This window comes from Sciurus vulgaris (assembly GCF_902686455.1).
Source record: "Sciurus vulgaris genome assembly, chromosome: 12".
Lineage (NCBI taxonomy): Eukaryota > Metazoa > Chordata > Mammalia > Rodentia > Sciuridae > Sciurus > Sciurus vulgaris.
This window is the reverse complement of record NC_136473.1, coordinates 61,670,897-61,678,652: the sequence shown is the minus strand read 5'-3', so window position 1 is coordinate 61,678,652 and position 7,756 is coordinate 61,670,897. Positions and strand designations below refer to the sequence as shown.

Sequence of the window (7,756 nt, the reverse complement as noted above, 5' to 3'; positions counted from 1 at the left end):
ATTTACTGCCTGGGGGATCTTGGTGATATGATCAGCACGGTGGGAAAGACAGGTGTAAAACAAAGCCTGGCACTTAATTACAGCGCACGGATCTCATTATAGAGTCTTCTCAGCTCCCCTCCTTGGCTGGCAACTTGAAGCTGAGTGACAAATTGCCTCAAGTAGCTCTCAAAGGTCTGTATGCAGAGAGGATGAAACTATCTCCTGCCTCCCCCCAACGGCGTGTGGGGAGCTGTGGGATGAAGAGGGTGCTTACATTCTGGTGTTATGCAGGGTAGAGGGGTGAGGTCTCTAAGGGCACCAGGGGATAGTGAAAGCTGGGAGTCACAGGCTGCCAGGACATGACCTAATGACACCTTGCTGGGCAATCCCAATGTTCCTGTTTTTGTCAGTAGAACCAAAGGTAAGATGGGAGAGAGTTTCATGCAGGCCACCGTTTGCTCCCTTCATAGGAGGACACTGCCAGATCAGCACGGCCAGGCTTATCATAGGAGTGCTGTGGCCTCCCAGGACCACCCAAAGCCCTTGCCAAGTGTGGTTCCTGGCTTTGGATACTGATTCCAGTTACTGGGCTTCCTAGATTCATGTTAGAATTGAAAGGACCCTTAGAGCCTGTCTACCTGGCATGTCTCATGTCATGATGGATGAGATATCAACCCAGGGAGATGACAACTTCCACCTGAATAGCCAGGACAGCTTAAGGTCTTCTCATGTGTGACCCTGGAAGTGAGCTTCCATTATCTTTCTCCTGTGGGTTCAGGGGTAGGAGCTGATGACCAAAGCTTTGCTGATCAGGGATAGAGAAGTTCTTGCTTTTTTTCACCACTAAAATCCAGAGTTGCTCCCACATCTGCAGTGCACAACATGGTGCTCCCAGGAATATCCTTCCCAGAGGTTCATGTCAGTCTCCTGGCTTAAACATTCAGTGGCTTCCTTATACATTGATAAAATCCAGATTCCAGATGAAAGCCCTGAAGTCTGTCCCCTGACAGTTTCTCAATTTTTGTGTCCCCTCCATACCCACCTCCCAGGCTAACCTCACCAGCTGCCTTTCGCTTGCTTAGGGTCTTCCCACATGCTGCTCCCATGGGCTGGAATGCTCTTTCCCCATGATATTGCATGGCTCACGCCTATGCAGTCTTTCACAGCATCTCTAACATCATGTCTTCAAGAGAAGTTCCCTAAAACTTTCTACAGATGGTCCCTGATTTGTGGTAGGTATCCTTGTGTGTTTTTTTCTTTTTTCTTCTTTGCATTCAGAATGGTCTGAAAGTGATTTGCATTCAGTAGAAGCCATACTTTGAGAATTGAGTTTGTATATTTTCCTGGATTATCCATATTTGGTACAATGTTCTTTTGCAATGTTGGTCCATGGCAGGAAGCCACAGCTCCCAGTCAGCCATGTGATCACAAGGGCAGACAACCAATAACCTACAGTGTTCTGTGTTCCTAAGTTCTGATGTTCATTACATTGGATGTATCAAGTGCATTTCCACTCATGATATTTCAGTGAGTGATGGTTTATTGGGACACAACTCCTTTGTAAGTCAGGGAGCATTCATATATAAATTAGATCTCTTCTTGTAACCTGTTCTCTTTACAACTCTCTTTTCTATTTATAACTTTGTATTGATACATTTATGGCTCAAGGTCAGCCTCTTCTTCAAAGTATAGATTTAATAGACTGTAAGCCTTATAAGGGAAGGAGCCATACCTGATTTACCCACCTTAAATCTAGAATCTGATAAGTGTTTCCCAATACATATTTGTTGGGGAATGAATGATACTACCAATCTTCATTTTAAAGGATACAAGTAAAACTCAATGAGTTTGTGACATAAGCATCAATGACTATTTCTATTAAAAAGTGACAAGCAAAACAAGATTCAGGAAAATACAAATATCAAGGTTTATTAGATACTTCCCAGAGCCAATCATTCGTTCAATAATCATATATTAAGCTTCCACTATATACCTTGTGCTTCTTGCCAGGAATACAAATCTGATTAAGATCTGACTTTTGCTATCAAGGAGACTGCAGCCCAGTGGAGGAGTTGACATATAAACAAATGGTTATTCAACAAATGCTACAATACATAGAGATCTACCTCTGCCTGGAAACCCCCACGTTTGGGAGCAGATGCTGCAGATGTTGTAGGCAAAAGATGATGATATGACTCAGGAGGCTGAGGCAGGAAGATTACAAGTTCAAGATCAGCCTCAGCAAATAAACCAGGCCTTCAGTTGTTTTAGGGAGACCCTGTTGCAAAATAAAAAATAAAAAGGGCTGGGGATGTAACTCAGAGATAAGATGCTCCTGGGCTTAATCTCTAGCATCAGAAAAAAAAAAAAAAAAAAAAAAAAAGATGATGACAGTCTCCTCAGCTGGACAGGGCAGAGGAGGGCATTCTGGGCTGGGAAAGAGTAAGAATTGTGACTTGTTCTGGGAACTGCTAGTGGTTTGGAAAATGCATGTAGGTTGTGTAAAGGACTGGAATGGTTCAAGAAGTAGGTAGGCACATGCATTAACTGATTTAATCCTCACCATAACCCTATGAATCAGTATTATTATCACTCTTGTTTTACAAATGTGGAAACTAAAGGAGAAGAGGTTATAGAACCGACACAGACTTATGTGGCTAGTAAATGACAAGGCAGGATTTGAGCTCAAGTACTTAGACTCAAGAATCCATGATCTAAACCACTATCTTATTGTGATATTGTGATAAGGACAAACTGACAAAGTCCCTAGTCTCATGGCACTTGCATTTTGGCATTGGAGATGTAGAGAAGACAGATTTCCATTGTAGAATCAGAAAAAGTCAATCCCTGCAAAGAGCAAGAGATGGTAGGGTGATTTCACAAGATCCTGGGCTTTGTGATTGGGGGACGGTTGTGCCAGTCATGGTGTTAGGAAATACAGGGTGGAGTGGACTTGGATGGATGAGTTCTGTTTGGGGAGACAAGAAGATCACTGTATGAATTTCAAGGTAGTAGTGAGAATCAGTGTCAACAGTTCTAGAAGTCAAGTATGAAAAGAAGTGAAATTTTCTCATTGGATATGATAAATTGCAGATGTGTAGTCAGAATTTTGAGTTGATCCCCAAGATCACATGTTCTGGTTCTGGATACCCTGTACCCTACCCTTCCCTCAACTATCATGGGCTAATTACTCCCTCAGTCAGGCAATGTTCTAGAAGATCTCAGCTCAGCAGACTGTCTAGAAATTCACCTTCAGACTTTAGAGAAGCAGTCATGCTTTGGATGGCACACAGAGGGGCCCAGGTGGGTAGGAGCTTAGGGCAGTCCTAGGTCACCACTTAGCAGGAAAACAGGGACATCAGTTCTACAATTAACAAGGAAAAGCATTTGGTCTTTGTTTTTGTAGGACTGGCTTATTTCACTTAGCATTATATTCTCTAGTTCTATCCATTTACCTTAATGCCATAATTTCATTTCTGCAAATGCCAAAATTTCATTTCTGCAAATGCCATAAATGGATGGAATTGGAGAATATCATGCTAAGTGCAATAAGCCGATCCCAAAAAAACAGAGACCGAATGTTTTCCCTGATAAGTGGATGATGATATATAATGGGGTGGGGGGGGAGAGGGGGTGAGAGAAGAATGGAGGAACTTTAGAGTACATAGAGTACATAGAGGGAAATGAGAGAGAAAGGGGATATGAAAAATGGTGGAATGAGACAGACATCATTGCCCTATGTACGTGTATGATTACACGAATGATATGAATCTACATCATGAACAACCATAGAAACGAAATGATGTACCCCATTTGTGTACGATGAATCAAATTGCAGTCTGTAAAAAATTTTTAAAAAGCAAGGAACTGAATTCTTCCATCTGCAGACTCTGAAAAGAATGAAGCCCAGCTGAAACCTGATTTCTGCCTTATAAGACCCTGAGCAGAGAACCCAGATACCCAAGCCTGGACTTTAGACCCACAGAAATTGTTATGTAAGAGATGGCTATTGTTTTAAGACATTAAATTTCTGGTGTTTGCTGTGCAACAGTGTAAAATAAATACAGTAGGTGGCCAATGACCTAACAGTAGAGAGAGCTGGTCCTTGAGAGAAGCTTGTGCAGGATTAGAACACACTCTCCAGGTCCCTGTGGTCCCTCTGCCTGGACTCTCTCCCTCATGTTGCTGCTTGACAGATTTGGTCAACTCAGTCATTATGTCCACCCTGTGCTGCCCATAGCATGTTATTTCTGCCATTGGTCACACTTTCCACCTGGAGTCCAATTTGATCTTGTGCATTGCACCTGCCAGGCCGTGAGCTCCGAGAAAACAGGACTCTTTCCACAGTTTCCTTGTCTCCACCTTTATGCCCTCAGCCCTTGACTCTGGTGATGACACATGGTGAACACTCAAGAATGTTGGCTGAAGGCGTGAACCAAACAATGGTGAAGCCTCCTGTCCCTTCTTTATGCCCGCTAGAGCCAAGCTTTGTGGGTATAGGGAGTGAACTTCCTCTGTGGCATCTTTGGGCTTACGGAGTTCTGTGCTGCCACTGTCCTTTAAGGTAATTAGAAAGTCCTAGAAGTCCCCATGGGTTTTCCCTTCTCCAGGGCCAGTTGGCTACATACCATTGAAAAGGAGCCTATGAGGAGGGCAGCTGAGATGGCTCTGTCTAGGGACAGTCTCAGAGATCTCAGGAGTAAATGTTTTCAGTAGTCTCTTGGTCTGGGTGTTTTATAGCTCTTCAGAATTGTTGATTCTTTGAGGGCATGAAACAGTTGGAGGACTCAGGGATATGATAAAACCTGTGTAATTCCAGTTTTATTACTGAACTGCAGAGGAAGTTCACCTTCGGCCAACACTTTAGGTTAAGAAGGACAATCACTGCTTGCTCACACTCTGCAAAGGTGAATCAAATTGATCCATTTCATTCAGTGCTAGATTTCAGCTTTCTGTCCTTTTGGAAATGCCTTTCATTGGATCTTAATTGTCTTTTCCTTCTCTCCTCCTCCTCTTCCTCCTCTCCTGCTCCTCCTTCTCGTCCTTTTCTTTTTCTGTTTCTCCACTTCCTTTCTCTTTCTACTGAAACAAAGTTTTTTATTTCCAGGAGATTGGTGCAGGCACACCTGAGTTACCAGAGGCATTCTTTGATCTATGTCCTTCCCTTTGGTTCTAGATACACTCTGGCTGTTTCTTCCTGGACACTTCTGTTTCCATTCTCCCTACCCCACCCGCTCCAAAGTCCCAGTCAACGTGGACCACCTTCTCCTTGTCAAAGAATGCCTAGCAGTTGGAGTAATGGAAGTTCACCCCCAGGGTCCTCCTAGCTGAAGTCAGTTTTGGGCACAGCTGCAAGACTGCTAAGATGGCACTGTAGGGCTGTGCATTCTTTAGACTTCTCAGCTGGCCAAGGTTGTGGACCAGAGGGAGGCACGCGTTAGCAGGGAGTGCAGGCACGCGTTAGCAGGGAGTGCAGGCACTTTTCTTCCAGCAAGGTTTAATTGTGCTTCCTGGTAACTCCAATGAGAAACCGAGATGTTCTCCTTTTCCTTCCTCTTCTGTTCATGCCACGAACATGAATGGTTCTTTTCTTTATCTTGATCTTCAGTAAACTTGCTGCTTTTGTGTCAGACAACGTGCCTCTGAAAATCCGGCGGAAGTCCTGGAGAGATCCTTGAAACACATACCACCAACCGTCATGTTCCCCTCAAGGAGTGGTAATAAGGTTAAAGTATGGCTCCCTGCAGGGCAAAGGCAGAGTTTGGAAAACATGATTGGACTGCAGGTGGGCTCTGGCAGGGTGTTGGAAGGAGCCTCTTCTTTAGATGGGCTATTATCAGACTCAGGGGCCTTGGGTTGTCTGGGTCTTGGGGGTAATCTGCCTCATGGCTGTGCACCATCTCCTTTACTGTGGCTGATGGGGATGTGGTGGGAGAAGGGGGTGGACAGACTTAATGATCCTCACTTCACTCACACTACACTCTCAATAATCAAATTGCAAAATAACCTTAGGAGGTATTGCAATTTGGGTTCCTCAAAGACCACACTGTGGGAATTGCTTTTGTTTGTTTGTTTGTTTTAATCCATTTGGCCTAGAAACAGTCTAACTCTATTGCTGGCCATCTCCACCAAGTCATCTCCTCTCCTGGTTTCTGTGACACAATGGTCACTCCTGACCTTTTCATCACAGCTCCTCATGAGCCCCAGAAATCTTATTTTCTCTCTTCAGGTTTGTGTCGGGGGTGGGTTGGGAATTGAACCCAGCACACTTTGCCACTGAACTACACCCCCCAGCTGTTTTTATTTTTTATTTTGAGACAGGGTCTTGCTAAGTTGCTGGCCTTGAACTTGAAATCCTCCTGACTCAGCCTCCTGAGTCTCTGGGATTCTAGATGTGTGACACTGTGACTGGCTCTCTGGGTCTTAAGCCTCCCTCCCCACCGCCATGACCAGGTGGTCCCTGAGTGCTGCAGTCTTGCAGTTGGGCCTTGTTGAGGCCTCCTGGAGTGAGTGCTGCACCTCCTGCAGGGAGCAGGTGCAGGGGTTGATCTCGCCTTCCTCTGAGATTTCTCTCAGGCCAGTTCTTTATCTCTTGTCTCATCAATGCTGCCCTGTCCAGGTCCTCCTCTCAGGTCCTCCTTTCTTTGCTCAGTCTTTTATCATCTATTTGTTGAATCTCCACTCACTGGCAATGTGAGTTGGAGAGCTTACTAGATCTGCATTCCAAGCCCAGATTCTCTTATTTCTTAGCCTTGTGACCTTAGGAGCCCATCTGCAGTCCAATTGTGTTTTCCAAACTCTGCCTTTGCCCGCAGGGAGCCACATTTTAACCTTATTACCACTGCTTGAGGGGAACATGCGGGTTGGTGGTGTGTGTTTCAAGGGTCTCACCAGGCCTTCCTCAGGATTTTCAGAGACATGTTGTCCGACACAAAAGCAGCAAGTTTACTGAAGATCAAGATAAAGAAAAGAATAATTCATTTAGAGTGATTTTCTATCACTCTAAACCTTATTTTCAGATCTATAAAATGGAATGAATAATGTCTACTTTCTCAGGCTGTCAACAGATTAAACAAAAACAACACGTGTATTAGAGTTCTCCAGAGGAACAGGATAGATGATAGATAGATAGATAGATAGATAGATAGATAGATAGATAGATAGATAGATAGGCAGATAGATAGATAAGAGGGGGCTTATTAGGGAAATAGGCTCATGTGATTACAAATGCTGGTAAATGCCACAATGCAACATATGTAGTCTGCAAAACAGGGAAACTGATAGCATGATTTAGCTCAAGGTCAAATGCCTAGAAACCAGGAGCAGATGGTGTAACTCTCAGTCTGAGGCCAAAGGCCTGAGAACCTAAGGGGCCACTGGTGCAAGTACTGGAGTTCAAGGTGCCGAGAACCTGGAGTTCTGAAATCCAAGGAGAGGAGAAGATGGGTGTCCCAGGCTGCAGGAGAGAGGGAGAAGTGGGGTGGGAGCGTGGAGAGAGACAGAGAGGCGTGGGGAGAATAGAAAGAGAATTTGCCTTTCTTTTTAAATTTTTGTTCTGAGTCTTCAGCCAGTTGGATGGAGCCCATCTATATTAGGCGAAGATGGATTTTCCTAATTCAGTCCACTAATTTAAATGTCATTCTCTTCCAGATATACCCTTCCAGATATACCCAGAAATAATGCTTTGCCAGTTATATGGGTGTCCCTTAGTCCAGTCAAACTGACTCCTGAGATTAACCATCTCTGTCCCTCACCTAGCAGAGGTCTGCACTGA

At 44.4% G+C, this 7,756-nt stretch overlaps 1 long non-coding RNA gene across 1 annotated transcript in view; it reads left to right on the top strand.

The window, feature by feature from the left end:
* Positions 1-7,756, top strand: part of LOC306641610 — a 29,301-nt gene that overhangs the window by 5,099 nt on the left and 16,446 nt on the right. Inside the window, exon 3 of the long non-coding RNA XR_013758212.1 lies at positions 1,065-1,214. This is a non-coding gene — a long non-coding RNA (uncharacterized lncRNA). The remainder of the gene's footprint in view (positions 1-1,064; positions 1,215-7,756) is intronic.